The following is a 17,752-nucleotide window of genomic DNA, read 5'->3' on the forward strand; positions in this document are numbered from 1 at the left end:
AAAAACAGGTGCAAATAGCCACGGGAAAGCGGAGAGTATTGGGGTTCACCCCTGACCCCCCACCCCACCATGTAGGGCTTCGCAGTGAGTGTGCCTGAAGCCCAGAGCCCAGGAAAGAGCACCCTGGCTGGTTCCACGCATCTGTGCCTTTATTCACACTCTCAGCCGGCTCCCCCGCTTGCCTTTTCCCTCACACTGTCATTCTCCTGGTCAATTTCCAGTGACTGCTGACACCCCATCCAGCACTGTCATCTTCTGTCTCCTCTTCTGGCACAGGGACCCCTTCACATTCCTCCTCCCCGCATGCACTGTGATTTCCTAAGCTGGTTCTGTGCTCATGCTTGATGCACTTTTATGAACATCCTCTTTGGTCATGGGACACCTCAGGAGATCGATTGCTAAAGCAGGGATCTTGAAAGCAATCTCAATACAGAGTTACGTTTTAATGACGTAGGAAGTAGAAGAGGTCCCCTCAGCTCACAACCAAATGCCATCTTATGGTTTCCTAAGTGATTGAAAAGCCAGGAATCGTCCTTTTTGGGGTGTAGGACCCCATTAACACACATTCCACCAGGGCCCAGGAACATGCAACTCTTTGCCTGGATTCCATCTATTTTCTGTTTCTGCACGTCCCAACCTACTTTCCAACCAGCTTGGCCCTTGCCCTCCCTTGGCCCACCCTCATCAGCACCACCCCCCAACTCCCAGCCCCTGTACCCTCTGAGGCCCTCATTTTACTGTCAAGAGACCTGTTGTATTAATCACTTTTTCCTGGATTGTTCTACTTCTTTGCCCTCACTGGAACCTACAGGAGCCACTGCTGCCCCAGTCTTCTTGAGTGGAGTATGGTTCCCTTGCCCCACGTTCCCAACTGGAGTGTGGGAGAGAGAGACAATCTGTCAACGCACCACCACCACATCCAGACAATTGTTCCAGAACAACGAACCTCTACACTTTGCGGCTCTTGCCATCTGTTTTCACCAACCTCGAGATAATTCTTCATGTTCCCAGCATCCATGAGCTTGCAACATCATCATGCACGTTTTTGGAAGGCAGGCTCACGATCCTCCTCTTCACCCCCACCTCCCATCACTGGATGATTTCAAAATCCTTAAGAACCTAATATCCTGGCTCTGATCACCTGGAATTTCTAGTTTAATACTTACTCTATTGTAAGGCTCTCCAATCCCATCATGTCTGTCTGTGTTCAGTCTGTGGCCAGGACTGCTAGCTTGCAGGATCCTCAGCCCCCTCCTCTTCTTGGACACACAGCTACACCACATTTCCCAGGCTCCCTTAAAGCTAAATATGGTTGTATGATGAGCTGTAGAGCTAAATGGAAGTGATGTGTGTCATGCTGAGGCCTGGAAACTTCCACCCAGGTTCCTCCATACCCTTGGGCTACGTGGAATTAAAATGATCCCTAGATCTACCTTGGAGGCTATGTGTTGAAGACGGCAGAGTCTCTGTGAGTAGGACTTTTCAAATGCCACCGTGGTTCATCTGCCCAGTACCATCACATGAGCAAGAAGGAATCTATTGTGTTTGAACCATGGTATGTTTTGAAGTCAGGTCGAGTCATCTATATAACTAACATATTCTCAGTGGTCAAGCACTGTTGATTCTCCTTAAGCGGCATCTTTTGGATCAACCCCTCCCTCCCAGACCCACTATTGCCCCCACAAGCTTCAGCCTTCATCTTCTCTGTCACATGGTCTATCACGATGGCCTCTGAGTGGTCTCTCTGCCTTCAATGTCTTGCCTCTGACACCTCTCCCTTCATTAAGAATCAAGTTCTTAGGGGCGCCTGGGTGGCTCAGTCGTTAGGCGTCTGCCTTCGGCTCAGGTCATGATCCCAGGGTCCTGGGATCGAGCCCCGCATCGGGCTCCCTGCTCCGCGGGAGGCCTGCTTCTCCCTCTCCCACTCCCCCTGCTTGTGTTCCCTCTCTCTCTGTGTCTCTCTCTGTCAAATAAATAAATAAAATCTTTAAAAAAAAAAAAAGAATCAAGTTCTTAAAGAACAGATACTTCGCCTCACACCTGTAGAAGGCCTCGACACTCACAGAATAAATCTCATACTGTTTGACATGGCACTCAAGGTTGAATATGGGCTTGCCCTAAGCCACTTTCCAAAATCCATTTATCTTGGGACCAAAGCAAATGTGCCATCCCTCATGGTTAATTCGACTTATGGGATTCCTTCCCCCTACTCTAGATTTGCCATATAAAGAAATCCTTCTTGTCTTTCAATTTCCAAGTGTCTCTCAAATATGAAATATTACCAGATCTTTCATTTGGAATGAATCATTCCTTCCTCCACCATTTACATGATCCGTATTTCTTCATTATCTCCTCAAAGTAAACTGGGCATGTGTCTCTCCTACCAAAATAAGTATCCCCTGGATGAGTAGCATCACTGTGTTCATCTTTCTTTTCTCTCAGCCCTCATGCTATGCCCAGTTCCTAGCACATGCTTTGCGGATAATTGTTGGGAAAGAAGAACGCTAAATCCTCAGAAGTGAAAGGAGGAGGAAGAAGAAGGAATATTTAGGTGTGCAATTTGAAGGGCACCCCTTCATAAACCTAGAGGTCTGGCCCTTCCCTAGCAGGCCATGGAGACAAGCCAGACTGGGCATAAAGCACATTTGGGTGCAAGGACTCAGCAAGCAAATCACCTCTATTAGCCTCCAGTCTCCTCATCTAAGAGAATGACATCAACAACACCAATTTCGTAGGGTTACAGAAAAGGATCTAGGAAGGACTTGGTCTGCAGTCCAGCATGCAGTGAACACTCAATAAATGGACCCCATTGATAGTAACTCTCAAGTTCGCTCTGGAAAGAGGCAGGAACTGAAATTTAAATGTGTCACCCCTATGATGCCCCTTGCCACGACTTCCCTGGTAGTTACTGCCAAGGAATCCTACCTTTGCTGGCATGTTCCTGTCCCCTGTAGATCCCCTCCATCCCTGACACTCATTCCCACGATTCCAGCAAAGCCCTACGTATAGATCAAGAGGACCTTCCTAATGGGTTTGATGGGATCCTTACCATGAGGTTATCAAAAACTGTTTTCTTAACAGAAACAGCATAAGTCAGTCAGTGACATCAGGAAGCTCTATTTACTAAGCAGCCAAATCCCAAACCACAATTGCCCTTGACCTCACCCCACGTGGCTGCAGGTGCTCTGGGATCCCAGGTCTTACCTGCCTCCGGTGTGGGCCTCACACTGGGCCTGCTGCAGGCAGCTTCAAGCTCTTGGGACATCCTCCAGAGACAAGCATGGGTCCTTGGCCTATTCTGAAATCTGCCTTTCTTCATCGCCTTATGTGTAGGGAAGTTTTTATGTGTACATTTGTTTTTCTTCCCTCTTACACCTGCCACCGTGGCCTCGTTCAGGGACACGGACTGAGGCCGGCCACTCATCTTTTTTAATTCATGTTGGCTAGATACAGCTTGGTTTCCCCCTCTCTCTGAGGCCTTTATCCCAGTCTTCAGAGGAGATGCATGCTCCCTCCCCCCCCACTCCCCCCCACCCCATGGCATTTCCTGCTGGGGGCAGCAGGGCTAGGGGAGGCCCCCTAGGTCATGACCTGCCTGGAGCGACCCCCTGCTAGCTGCTATTCTGTGCAATGCTGAGCATCAGCCTCCAAATACCTCCTTCTCTGCCTGCAACCAGCAACCATCCATTTTCTCCCTGGACAGACAATACCAACAGAGAAACAATTAGCTTAAGAGCAAGAGGACACAGTTTATACCAGGCATTCTTTGTGTATTTCTTGTTCTTTCCACTTTAGACATTGTTACCCATGATTTGTGCCTTGACACCCTCTGGATATAGGAAAGCTCAGTACACACACACACACACACACACACACACACACACACACACGCCAATGAAATAGACACATTGATGGATGTCCTCTTATTTTTCTGTCACTCACTTACTAACATCTCTTATTCCAAACCATAATAGCAAGTAGTTTGTAGATTGCATCTTGCAGGGGAGAAAATATATTAGAAATGGTCTTGCTCTGCATAATCTTTTCTGTGGTACCATTTAGGAGGAAAGATATTTACCTATTTACCTGGTGGCGGAGGAAAAGGGCGTCATCTTTGGATAGAATGTGGGGGCAGGGAGAGGAACGGATGGTGGCTCATCTGTTTGAAATGCAAATGTGGTCACTTTCCATGAAATAATTTGACCCTGCAAATTTCACCCAGGTATAACATTTTGTATGGACCTCAAGGATCCTTGATGTTTTCTTTATTGACATTTTCCTGCTGTGAAGAATCCCAAATTCCTCCGGACTTTGGAGAATCATAGTGAAATGTCAGGGATCTTGCCTTCTGTCTTCCTTCTTTCGTTCACTGAATCATCATGCATCACTTTAGCGGAGCAGGTGCAGGGGACCAGGTATACATATGCTAACTGAGGTCCAGTCTCTGCACTCGAATATCTACACATGGAGGGGAAGGTGGGTATGCAAACGGAGTTCATGATTGCTGCAGGGATAGGATCATAGGGCAGGGGCATCAGAACACGAGGCCATAGGAACACAAGGTAAAAGCAGTAACTGAGCTGTGTCTGGAAGGCTGAGTAGGAGTTTCTGGGTAACGAGGTAGGTAAAGGGCAATCCAAGCAGAGGGAAGAGGATGTGCAGCGGGACATGTCCTAGCAGAGCTTGCCATGCTGGAAGAAACACACATACCTCCAAGAATCCACGGGCATCAAAATAGCAGAGGGAAAGAAACAATACTTAAAAAAAAAAAAAAAGGACAGAGACTTCTATTCTGAAAACTACATTTGGCAAGCACTTAATGAGCACCTACTGTATGTCCTACACTATATGCAAGCATCTTACCACTGAGACAACCTCAGTAAGTGATCCAAAGCTGATTTTAAAGAATGTATGGCAACCGCAGTTACTAGCTGTGACACTTTGCAATTCACCTCTCCATCTGTCTCTTCAGCCGATTTGGAGATAATAACGGCACCTCCCTCCGTGGATTATTATTCTTAAGCACCCATAAAATTCCCTGGCATGGAGGGAAGCACAGTGTGCTCTCCGTATATATTAGTCTGTTAACTAAATAAAATAGGTTTTATCGGAAAGCATATTAAAAAGTGGTCCCTGCCTCCAGGAGCTAAGGATAAGAGTTATAACCTGATTCCAAAGGAGAGGAGCTATTCACAAATCTTGGCAGTAAAAACTGAGTTGCACCTCCAAATAAAAGAAACTTGCCCTGGCTCTGAAATCACAGCTGCTATTGAAAATTGCTAATTTCGGGGAACCTGGGAAAAGTCGGTCCCCTTCTAGACTAATCTTCATTCACAGCAAAAAAAAGTAACAATTCAGAGGCTTTGCTTGGGTAGGAAAGAAATGATGAGCAGTGGGAGTTACTTTGTATCTCTGGCCACAGACTATTTTCTGCAGGGATAAAAACCATCTTAAATGTCCTCGTTGTTGCCTTCCCCCTCTTCCTGTTCTCCCTCCCCATTCACCAGGTAGAGCAAACTTTACAGCTTTTTAGTTTAAAATAAAACTTTTGGGGGCATCTGGGTGGCTCAGTCGGTTAAGGGTCCGACTCTTGATTTGGGCTCAGGCGGTGATCGAGCTCGGAGTGAGGCTCTGCGCCGGGCAGGGAGTCAGCTTCAGATTCTCTCTCTCCCTCTCCCTCTGTGCCTCTCCCCACCAAAAAAATAAATAAATAATAAAATAAAATAAAACTTTTAACGCAGAGTAAAAATCGACTGGTATTTAGAGTCGCTACTTGTTAGTTTGGACGTTAAGTCATTTTTTAGAAATTAAAAATCTTTTTTCTTTTACCTCTTGGGTCAGGTACAAATAAGGGTGGAGGGGAAAATAGGCTGACCAATTCCCAACATTGTTCTCACAAAAGTACTGACATATTACATTTTCTGTTTGTCAGCCCCAGGGCCATGAGGCGGCTTGGAATAATCTACCCAAACAGCAGGAGAGGGAACGGGATGTTAATTTCCTTCAGCAAACATGGTTGACCAGCATCCTAAACCGAGGGTCCAGGACACAGTTAAGCCTCCTGCTCTCACTGAAGATGCTCCATCCAGCCTCGCTCATCACTGTTTCTAAGGGTCTTGGGGAGATGTTGCTGAGCTGTGTCGGGCCTCAGGTGAAGAGCACCTGGCATGTGGGGGAGGGGCATGCCAGGGTTTCGCCCTCATCCTCTTGGGTTTGGATGGACAGAGCTATCTTTTTCTTTATGTTCCAGCAGCAGAGGGAAGGGGAACAATGACGATGTCAGGAACCAAAGACACATTCTAATCACGGCTTCGCTCTCAGGTTGGGTCCTGAGTAGGACTACCATTAAAAAAAGAAAGAAAAGAAAGAAGCCAAGCTGTCAGGCTAGTGGCAGAAGATCTAAATAGGTAGAACGTAGATATCTAAGCTAACCATAATCTGTTTTAGCTGGCTACAGAAAGAAGACATTATATGTACCCTTTAACCCAAATTACAGGTTCCTTAGAGTTACAGCAAATAAGCTTCAAACCTCAGCCTTCATACAAATTAGAAATTCTCACCTCCCTCTTGCCAGGAGTCCTGTTTAAACATCCCTGCCTCCTGTGAGCCCACAATTATGCTCTCTTAGCAGCCCGTTCAGGAAAAAGCTCGGCAAAGCTACCCTTTCAAAGGGCGATCCCTTACAAGCCACAGAGGGACACAGCCTGGACTAAAGGATACTGTTAAATATGATTTTGATTTAGTGGCTCTGATTTTATCTTCTGTACTGTGCAAAGAAAAAAAAAAGGTGGTAATGTTTTATCAGCAGTTACATGGTAAGCATATTGTACACTTCAATTAGATTCCCTTTATCTAGCACATCCTGCCTTAAGTGAAATGATGCCTTGTGTTTCTTCCATCCCCAGGCAGGCACATGCAGCCCCTGTTGAGCATTCCAAGATGCTTTATTAAACAGAAAATTAATATAATACTATTGTGTCAGCTGGCAACTTCTTGAGAGTTAAAGACTTTGCAGTATTTTATTGTCAGAACCAAACCCCAACTTCTGGGACTGGCAACCCAGAGACTTTACCATACATGCTTTGCCCAGGAGGAGACTGGAAAAGCCCCAATGCAAAGCTTTGGCCACGGATTGCCGAAACAGCAAGATTATATGAATTGAGCTACAAACCCGGCTCTTTCCCAGGCAAGATAAAACTGGCCTTCATATGGTATATAAACTGATGAGATATAGGGGATTTGTGTAGATTCTATCTATTTACTCAAGAAATGTTTAAATGAGCCCCTTCTATGCCAGGCATTGTAGGTCTGTCCCCAGGAGAGGGGAATGAGCTGCACTCTAGCCTTCAAGGAGCCTACTGTCTAGTAAGGAGAAAATCAGGCAACAAAGCATAATACCATAGGCATGTGGCAGATGCTGTTGTCATTATCATGGCCTCAATATTCAATCCCTTCTCCCATTTTTCTTGCCGACAGGTGCCAATAACTGTGTTTGGCAGAGTGATGTGCCCAACCGTATACCCATGTTATCAGCTTCCTTTGCAGCTAGCTAGGATTAGGCTAATAACTGAATTCTAGACAATTAAATATAAGCAGAAGCCCAGTGGGAGATTGTGGGAGAGCTTTTCCTCTCTTGAATAAAGAGGACAGACATTGCCAGTGCTGCCCTTTTGCATTGAACATAGATGTGATGGCTGGTGCAGGGGCGGCCATCTTGCAGCCATGAGGTGACAAGCATGGAAATGAGAGCTAACATGAAAAGAATGGCAAAGCACAAGGACAGAAAAGGCCTGGATTCCTGGTGACAAGACTGAGAAGCAGGGTCAATACCAATTATCACCAAAACCTGGATGTTCTGTTAAATAAGAAAAAAAGGACTTTTTTTCTTTAAGCCATTCTTCATCCAGTTTTCTGTTACTTGTATAGCCATATATATTCCCAGCAGATACTGCCATCAGAGCTAAAGATGTACATAGGTTACAGAGAAAAGCGTAACTACTTTTGGGGTGGGAAAGGTCAAGGGAGGTTGGACTTCTTCCTTGAGAGGATATACTTCTTCCATGGAATGACTTTTTTTTTTTTTTTTAAGATTTGTTTACTTATTTGAGAGAGAGAGAGCATGCACGAGTGAGGGGAGGGGCAGAGGAAGAGAGAGAAAGAGAGAGAGAGAGAATCCCAAGAAGACTTCCCACTGAGCCTGGAGCTCAGTGGGGCTCGATCCCAGGACTCTGAGATCATGACCTGAGCCAAAACCAAGAGTCAGATGCTCAACCGACTGAAACACCCAGGTGCCCCATGTAGAATGACATTTTAGATCAAGTTTCAGTGGAAACACAGGAGTCCCCTGGGGCGGGGGGTGGAGGGGGAGGGAGGGGTCCAAGCAGAAAAGCCCCACACTAGGTTGAGGGAGCAGCTGGTGACACAGGGTAGCATGGGTGTGGGGAAAGGGAAGGTGTGAGATGATGCTGTGTGAAGACAGGAACATAGGATGAGCAACTGGGGAGGTCAGATTACGAAAGTAACAGAGGTTTCAAGCAGGTGAGTGATGTGATGAGTTAGAAAGACAATAAAGTGGAAAGTTGGTGGGTCCTGCTCCTGGGGTCCCAGGGAAGCAACGCTTTAACATTTACCAAGGTCAAGATGACTCAGCAAGACCTCAAAGCATGGGCTCTCTTTCTGCCCAAACACACACTGTGGGTTGGCTTCGTTCAAGAAAATAACCAAAAAGGAGCATTCTGAACACACACACACAAAAAGAAGAAGGAAGAAACCACCCTGGTTCCCATAAGATTAAAGTCAGACAGCCCTGCATATACTAGAAACTTCAGATAAGGTCTGCTACTTTCTGAAATGTCCTTTGTCTAATAATTTGTAACTTTTTATGTAAAAAAAAAAAAACAAAAAAAACACATCTAGCTCTACACCAAATGTTCCTTCGCTGGAGCACTCCCTTCTTTGTGAAGACTCTATGTCCCAGGCAGCTGTCTTAACTTGGGCTCGAATAAAACTCTCTTCCTTTTTTTCAGAAATTCTAAAAGGGTTGTTCCTTTTGTGTCCACACAGATAACTAGCTGTGATGGGAACATGCAGGAGAAAGGGGAAGGGTTGGGAAGGTGGCCATAGGATGATCCGTTTGGGTATAATTTTATAATGACCTGGAAGTAGACTCCGGAGCTAATGATTTTTATAGTATCTAGGGATGAATAATATTCGCATTTCAAGCCTGGCGCATAGGCTACCTTACTTAATCTTTCTAGAGCCCACTAGGTGAGGTGTTATGTCCCCATTTTCGAGATGGGAAGACTGAGGGTAGGAAGCCTAACCGGTTGTCCAAGTTAGCACAATGACAGATAGGAGGTGTGGTCTGTCTGTCTGTCTGTCTAAGCCACGTCTGTCTGGCCCACCGCACTGCCTGACACCCCCCACCCCCCACACACACTCCTATGCATGAAGGGGCTGGATGTGGGGATCTGGTAGACTTTGCAGCCCTAGATGCTAACACCAGGAACCCAGAGACCGCAAACCTAGTGATCAGGAAAACGCTCTCCTAACCCTAAGAAACACCTAAAAGAACTACCCGAGCAGGTTGATCCTGCGGGTTTGGTACAGCTGTGCATGGGCCCTGCCAAAAACAGATCTGTCGAGAAACCCCTCCTGTAAGAATCCCTTCGATCTAGACACTTCGTGTTCAGCCTCACCAAGACAGATCGCCTCGAGACATTTTTTTTTAAATGCTGCTACTCCTCATAAACCCCTTTTTGAGTCATTTTCCCCAATTGCCAGGCCCTGTTTGAAGGGCCTTCCATGCATTCGCTCATTTAATCAATGACAACAACATCACACGGGAAAGCCCCCAAAGCAGGATTTGTATGTTTTGCGTGAAACCATGTAGAGACTGCCAGTGTGGAGGGGTATCCACCAGGGAGAAAGGAGAGAGTCTGTACCACCTGCTCCCTGCTATTTAAAACAGATGCAACAGGGGCTGAAATGTGTATTCCTTCGGGGCAGAGCCCCTGGAGACAAGAGCACAATGGCTGAAATGGGCCAAAGGGAGGCAGGTAGGAAAGGACATGTTATATGCCTGAGCCGGCGCTAGGTCCTTTGAAAGCCCATACAAAATTGATTGCACATTAACAACCCCTGAGCTAATGCTATCAAGAGGGTTATTTAATGGCATTACCCGGGAAGAATCACGGCAGTTTTGTTCCTGCCCAGCGAGGAAATCCATTTTCACTTAGGACATCAACCAGGAAGTTCCACAGCCAGCCGAATGGAATAAAGCATGGATCCCATGGCCGCATCTGGAAAGAACACAGGTGATAATTCTGATTGCTAACATTTATCGGGTGCGCACGACATGCCAGGCGCGGCCCCGAGCGCTGTCTGCTCATTATCTTCTGTGATCCCTATGAGGGGGGCGGAAATGGCATCTTGATGCGGCAGACGAGAAGAGTGAGGCATAGAAGGAAGGGTTTCTGTAACGTGACCACGTTTAGCCAGGGGCTGAGCCTACAAAATCCAAGATGCAGAGAGATCAGGTCAATTAGAAGGGATGCAGAGCTGATAAGCTGAAGGGTGCCTTCCCGGAGTGGCTCATCGGGGTCATAACCAAAACACCAGACAGCCAGTATCGTCCCGGCATCGGCCAGCAGGGCTGGATGCTGGCCGTGGGCCCCCACGGTGGGTGGGCGTCCAGTGGCTGAACGTCTGCCCCAGTGATGAGCAGGGAGCCAGCGGCAGTGCAAGTGTCTTGGAGGGAAGCCACGTTTCCCCAACACCAGCACAACAAAGATCTAATTCTCAAAACAAACTTTGAACCGGGGTTTAAATGAAGACTGAGCATCTTTACCTGGCTTTATTTTATTTCATGGTGCTCATTAATGCCTGCACTCGGTAAGTGAGCATTTATTGAGTACCTGCTGTATACCAGGCACAGTTATAAGTGATAGAAGTCCTCCCCTCCCGCAGGGATGCCCGTGACAGCATGACTCCTTCCTGCGGCACCTGACTCATGTTTACACTTACAGGGTTGCCTGTCCTCCTCCCATGGCCTGAGGGGCAGGGTCTCTTGTCTCCTTGAATTTGAAATCTCCAGACCCTCGATCAGGACCTGGCATGGGGTAAGCTTTTGGTGGCAATTTGCAGAACGGGGGGCTGGTGAGTGGAGACAGAATGGAAGTCTGGGACTTAAATGCAAGTTATTGGCTGTTGCAGTGAGCAATATAGACACACTCTAAAGGTGGGAGTCGGGTCAGGCATCTGCAGACCTCAGTGTTTAGAGGCAGGGGAAATGCAGCCAGTGATGTGAAAGATGCACCAGAAACAGATGCTGACCGCAGCAGAACCATGTTAACCAAGCCTTCCCGGCGCTTTCATGCCCTTGGACAGAGATGCAATTTGCCAAGGGTCCAGGGTCACTGATGCCCATAAAGCAAGGAAGCCCGAGCCTCTAACCTGGAAAATGCTGGCTTCTCCTTCTGCCATATACCAGCTGAACCTCAGTGCCAGGGTCTTTGCAATGTGACTTCCTACAGCCTCACGTCACTGCACAAACAGAGATGGGTGGTGATGAGCCAGAATCCAGCTCATGCCTCATTCATGGGATTTCTCCATTTCCAGTGACAAAAACAGGCACTTTTTTTTTTTTTCCTGGAAGCCTGAATCTGTGCTTTTCATGTATCTCTGTCCTCAAATAGCCTGGGGACAACTGGGCTTGTTTGTTAGATGAAGAAGAGACCAGAAAGAGGATCAAAGGAAAATCTCTGCTCGGTGGGAGGCTAGCCCCCCATGCCCATGACCGTGAGATGGCATCTGCAAGGGCTCCAGGCGCCCTACTTGGACAGAAGGCATGGTGGGACTGGCCATTAATTCCCAAGCCTCTCCTGCAGCCAAATTTAGCCCAACTCCTTGATTTAATTACACTCTTGGGTACAATAGGAAGCTTGCATTCTCCTATACGCGATGAATATTAAGCTGTTAGACCTGTAATTTCCTCCGCCAGGCACACTCCCATTTTTGCATATTGATGCCACATTTAGTTTGTTACTTTCTAATTTTCCATCCTTCTGGTCCTGTGCTCACCCCCTTCTCCCCACAGTAAGTTCTATCAGCACACACATACACCCTGCCTCCCTTCTCTGTCCTCCAACTCCACCCAGATGGTGAGCAGCACTGTGTGAGTGACCTGAGCCCCCTTTCACACCTGCCACAGAGGTGGGAAGAGTTCTGGGCTCTGGTCTTTAACTGGAGGTGCCTGGACTAGAAGCGATCAGGAACAGAGCTGTAGGTAGGGCCCTGAGGAGTTTAGAGACCCGCACACACCCTCACGGACCTTAGAGCTAGCCTTCCTCTGGACATGCCTCCTCCCAGAAGGTGGTCAGTATCTTTAAAAATATTTGGGGGACTGCAATCTCTCTCTGGGGAGGAAACAGGAATAAAAGTGGGGGGGACAGGTTGGGGTGTCCTGCCAAACTCTGCCTGGCTCCCTGGCTCCCTCCCACATGTCCTCTCCTGGCAACTGTTCATGATTTTAGGACTTCCCTTGGTGTCTCGCTCAGTTTGGGCTGCTGTGACCGAGTACCACAGAGTGGGTGGCTTATAAATGACAGAGATGTATTCCTCCCAGTTCTGGAGGCTGGGAAGTCCAAAATGAAGGCCCCAGTAAATTCGGTGTCTGGTCTATAAATGGCGGTCTTCTCAGCATGTCCTCACATGGTACAGCGGAGGGGACAAGGGAGCTCTCTGGAGCCTCTTTTATATTCGTGGGGGCTCCACTCTCATGACCTAATCACCTCCCAAAGGCCCCACCCCTAAATTCCATCCCATTGGGCGTTAGGTCTCAATGCGTCAATTTGGTGGGATACACACTTCCAGTCTCTCGCACTTGGGTTTCAGCCTTCCTTAGTATCCTCCCTACCATTTCTCTGGAACCTGGTCTCAGAGGCAGCTCACTCCCACCTTGATCTCGGGCTCCCAAATCTGTGAATGTCTTCTGATCCCATGTGAACCTCCCTCCCCCCTTTACTTTCTATCTTGTTTTGATCAACTCTCCGATCTGTTCTCACTTGAGACCTTGGTGTAGCATCACCATGGGCTCTAGCTCCCCCTTCTCTCCCCAGGAACATCTCAAGGGGTCTGTGGGGCCAGGTACTGGGCTATGCTCTGCTTGGCTCTTGGACCCTGGTTGCAGGCTCATGCTCCAGCCAAGCCCAAGGTCCCTTGCTATCTGTGAGTAGCCTCTCCACCAAACCCAGGTGTGCAAGCATCTACCAATAGTCTCCCTTCACGTAGAACCATTTGGACACTTCTGACCTGCTTGGTCCTCAAAGAAATTCTCCGTTTGTTGGCCCTGTGGCCATTGATGAGTAGATGAACTTCCTGCCTACTCTCCTACATAACACATTGGAGAACACTACCAAGGGCTCCCAACCCTTTGAGAAGGTGCTGACAGCACGCACATCGTTCCACGAACTGTATTTTTCATGCGTTCCGGTCATTCCTTGAGAGGGTTGGGGAGCAGAAGGGAAGCCAGCCCCAGGGATTCCAGAGTTCCAGAGAGGCCTGTTTTAGTACCTATCAAGACTTTCTGATACGTACCCTTACCGAGACTCGCTGACAGACAACTACTGTTTACATTTGCAAAGTTTAATGAAAAACCAAAATGGACATTTTAAGGTAGGCGCATGCCTCTAGATGAAAGATGGTCTTTGAAAGTCAGGTGACATGTAGATGGCTTAGCCTATTTAAATTATAACCTTCTTTTGAGTGTCGTGTGCTAAATACATAGTGCGTTAACTCACTTCATCTTCACTAGACCCCTACAATGTAGTAGTATTTTAATTTCCCATTTCTCAGATGAGGCAGTCACAAATGGTGAATGATCCCACTGGTACTAAGTGGTGGGATGGAGATTCAGACTTGGATGTCTTTATTCCAAAGCCCATGCCCTTAACGACTACCCAGCAAAGACATCCAAGTGGGATCTGCTGACAGTGTCGATCCCCTGTCCATCCCCGTGACAGCACGTGGCAGGGCCAGCAGAGTTTAGAGCCTGTCTCAGTTTGAGAACAAAAAGATCTATTTTATTAGGCTTTCCAGATGGACCAAATTCATAGGGTCAGTGGATAAGCCAGGGGTCCCTTATTCTTTCGGGGGACATCACACAAGCCTTCCTGTCAATCAGGAGTCATCCCATTCTGTCTCCTAGTGCACAGGCCCAAGGGAAGACATCCTTCCACCTGGGGCCATGTAGGGTGCCTAGAAAGGATCAGAAACTGGGATAATCTTAAAGCCAAAGTCACCCAGTTTGGCAGCCTGGATTTTCCAACTTCCCTGTAAGAAGAAATTTGTCAGCCAGCCAACAGAATTTTTGTTGCTGGACAGAGCAGTTCTGACGAGTTCTTGCTCACTGATTTTTCTTTTCTAGGCTGGATGCAAATTACCGTCTATTATTAGAGTCTTTGCTTCGACAAACGAGGAATGATGGGTCAGGTGAAGGCTGGCTTTCCTTTGCACGCTCATCCTGAGCACACTCCGGCCATCCTGATTAGACCGGCCAACGTGCTAGTCTGATGGGATTCTCTGGTGGTCCCCAGATCTCCTTAGCAACATGTTTGCAAAGGCTCTTGGAACAGACTGCGTCTGCAGCTAATTCCATCCATTATGTGTGGCTTTATACTGGTTCCATTTGGAAGAAGATCCTTCCCTCCAAGAGCCTCAAATATCTCCTCAATTATAAGATGGGGATAATTCTTTAGGATGATGCTATCAGCGGTGATGGTGATGATGATGGTCATAGTAGACCTGTATCTGAAGTTTGCTGTGCTGGTAATCAAGGTAAAGTACGTGAAAATGTAAACTGTAAAGTGCTAAACTGATGCAGTCTTATCTAACAGACTATAGGATAGAAGAGAGCAAACACTGGACTGGGAGTTTGATTTTATGCCATTTGGAAGGCAGGGCACATCGCTTAACATTTCAAGGGACTCCCTCCCCCATCTGTGAAATGCAAGTCACGACTTTTGCCTTTCCTACTAACAGGGCAGTTATAGAACCCAAGTGAGCATTCTGGAAAGTCATTTGTAAACCGTAAAGTATCGGGCAGGCACACAGGACAACTAAATTCATCAAGGGAAGTTTCCAACACGGAGAAATCATATGGCAAAATCCTTTTGTAAATAATCTCCTGCTCACATACGCTTCTGAAGTCCAGAATATGCTTAGATTTCAGTTTTAAACCAGCTCCAATGAATTGGTCACATGTCCATGCTGCGGAGAATTTTATTCAATGGCTATTTGTTGAGTGAATGAATGAATGAATGATGTCAGGTATCGTGAAGAGATGGCTCGATTTTTATACCACCGACTCCATAGGATGTGTTTAAACTCCTCCGTATAATTACCTTCCTGAACTCTCACCAGGCAGCATAAATCGTTATTGGTACTACTGAGAGTATCTGAATTATTGAAAAAATTGCTCTTACTCCAAAGTTTTATTAAGAATTGTGACACGCGGGGCGCCTGGGTGGCTCAGTCGTTAAGCGTCTGCCTTCGTCTCGGGTCATGATCCCAGGGTCCTGGGATCAAGCCCCGCATCGGGCTCCCTGCTCCACGGGAAGCCTGCTTCTCCCTCTCCCACTCCCCCTGCTTGTGTTCTTCCCTCTCTCACTGTGTCTCTCTCTGTCAAATAAATAAAATCTTTAAATAAATAAATAAATAAATAAATAAATAAATAAATAAATAAAATAAAATAAAATAAAAATAAGTTTATCCTGGGATGCCTGGGTGGCTCAATCGGTAAGCGTCTGCCTTCGGCTCAGGTCATGATCCCCGGGTCCTGGGATCGAGCCCTGCATCGGGCTCCCTGCTCGGCGGGAAGCCTGCTTCTCCCTCTCCTATCCCCCCTGCTTGTGTTCCCTCTCTCGCTGTCTCCCTCTGTCAAATAAATAAATAAAATCTTAAAAAAAAAAAAAAAAAGATTTACTTATTTGAGAAGAGAGAGAACGGGAGGGAGGGGCAGAGGGAGAGAGAGAGTCTTAAGCAGACTCCGCGCTGAGCGAGGAGCCTGACGCAGAGCTCGATCTCACGACCCTGAGATCATGGTCTGAGCTGAAACCAAGAGTCGGATGCTCAACAGACTGAACCACCCAGGTGCCCCTCGGTTCCTCCTTTAAATTCCACCAGGACATGCCTTCCTGCTCAGTCCTCTGAACCTCACCCCTTGCAAATGACACCTCTATATTACAGGATGCTATTCTCAAAGTGTGTTTTCCAGTATTTCCTCCACACTGTAAAAATTAATGGACTAGGAGATTTGTGTTCAGTTCTCAAAGAACCCTTAAAAGGCTGTAGTAGAAGAAAGCGTGGTTCAATGGTGAAAATGATGACTAGCTTGGATGATGACCAATTCAGATAATTGGCCATAGACCTCTAATCTCCCTCCCATCCCTCTGTCACTCAGCAGGGACCCGGCCGATCATTCCATCAATACATTTATTTTGTCAGCTGTCACTGTGTGGCGCCCACACGTCTCAGCTGGGTAACTTAGGCTGAGAAATGGAAACCTGCCAATATCAGAATCATTTCATCCCTATCACGTGCCTTTCTTGTCATATGGATTTTCAATGCATTTCTGCCTGGCTTGGCAAATCTCAGCCATGACCTTGCTTTTAGCTGCTGGGTCCCTTTAATTATTACTATCAATTCCAACCAGCTTGAGTCAGTACATTTCCAAACTGCATTAACTCAGTAAGTTCTACCCACAAGATTTCTATTTTATTCTGTCCGGCATCCCCCTCTACACACACACACACACACACACACACACACACACACACACACTATCACTCAGAACTGGTTATTTCTCCTCAGCAGGGAGCATGCATATGTACACACATGGATTTATTTCCATATGACTTTTCATGCACAGTTTCTCCTTGGAGTAACTTCACTCCTGTCAGAAGGAGAGTACTGGATTCCTGATAATGTTAAATAACTAAACCATTGCCCATTCTGCATTGAGTCCTGAGCTTTCCAAACCAGGCACCACGATAAATTCACTGGATATCAGTCATCATTCTGAGAAGTGAAGCAAATAGTCCAAAAATGGGTGTCAGAGAAAAGCTACCTCCTAGTTCATTAGAATCCTGGAGATGAAGTGAGGACATCACACAGCTCATGAGAAAGTGATCATGAGATTCCCTGCCCCCCCGGCCACATCTGGACTAGGGACCCCTCCGGGGGCTTCCTCCTTTTCTAAGGCCCTCGTCTGCTGGTCTCCATGCAGGCAGCACTTCTGAGCATTGCACTAACTACAGAGATTTTGCTCTGGGGTCACAGGCAGGGTGCGAAGGCATGGAAGGGAAAGGGACATGAGTTTTCAAGTCAAGCCTGGATCCAAACCCAGTTCTAGCACTCGTGCGATCATGGACAAGCTCCATCATCTGGATAACGGAGATGATTATCGGTCTGTCAGTGAGGTTTAAGGTAAACAGTGTGCATACACAAAGGGCCAGCACAGAGCCTGTTATTTACATGCTGCTCCTACTCCTGCTGTTAGCGCCCCAGCTCAGTCATCGGCCAAGTATAGAAGCTGCGATATTTTCAACTTGCCTTGAAACCACCGTCCCACTCCTGATCCCTGTAAAAACAGTAACAGCAGAAAATGGTGCAGAGAGGCTACTGGTTAATTCCCAATGTATATTACTCTCTTCTTCAGCAACATAACCATGATTTCCCCCTGGCAATGTTGTCA

Source organism: Halichoerus grypus, chromosome 6, assembly GCF_964656455.1.
Source record: "Halichoerus grypus chromosome 6, mHalGry1.hap1.1, whole genome shotgun sequence".
Classification (NCBI taxonomy): Eukaryota; Metazoa; Chordata; class Mammalia; order Carnivora; family Phocidae; genus Halichoerus; species Halichoerus grypus.